This window comes from Penaeus monodon, chromosome 24 (assembly GCF_015228065.2).
Source record: "Penaeus monodon isolate SGIC_2016 chromosome 24, NSTDA_Pmon_1, whole genome shotgun sequence".
NCBI classification, from domain to species: Eukaryota; Metazoa; Arthropoda; class Malacostraca; order Decapoda; family Penaeidae; genus Penaeus; species Penaeus monodon.
Window position 1 is genome coordinate 13,311,400 of NC_051409.1, and position 475 is coordinate 13,311,874.

The 475-nt window shown below is 49.3% G+C and overlaps 1 protein-coding gene across 1 annotated transcript in view; it reads right to left on the minus strand.

Moving 5' to 3' along the window:
- LOC119588593 overlaps window positions 1-475 on the minus strand; it is a gene marked incomplete in the record, with an annotated part of 65,956 nt that overhangs the window by 24,704 nt on the left and 40,777 nt on the right.

Genomic DNA, 475 nt, shown 5'->3' on the forward strand with positions numbered 1-475 from the left:
ATGGGGCAACACTGACAAAGGATGACTCATTCTTCCTCATACTGTCATTCATGTCAGCTTCTGCCCAGTCGACACTGATTACACGCCTCGCACGCCTAAAATACACTTGCATGTTCGCAGGATACTTGCCTGCACACAGCACACCCTCGCATATTAACAGTGCAATTGAACACTCGCAGCTCGCATGATCTCACCAATGCACATGGTCACAACACCCCCGAAGCCTACAACACATTTTGCACGTTAACACGGGTGTTGCAGGCTGCTGAGTCATACCCAAGCAGATTGAGGGCAGCGACCAGGCTTGACTACCGTCCGTTGATCTAGTTCTGACCCAACATGCACGGACTTCTTGCATGACCTCTCCGAGGAGCTAAATGCATGACTGGATTTATCTTACGGCAAGAATTAAAGGCTAACGTTCGCCTGATAAACGACTCTCGGCGAGTGGTGCATTACCAATCGATTTATTGTC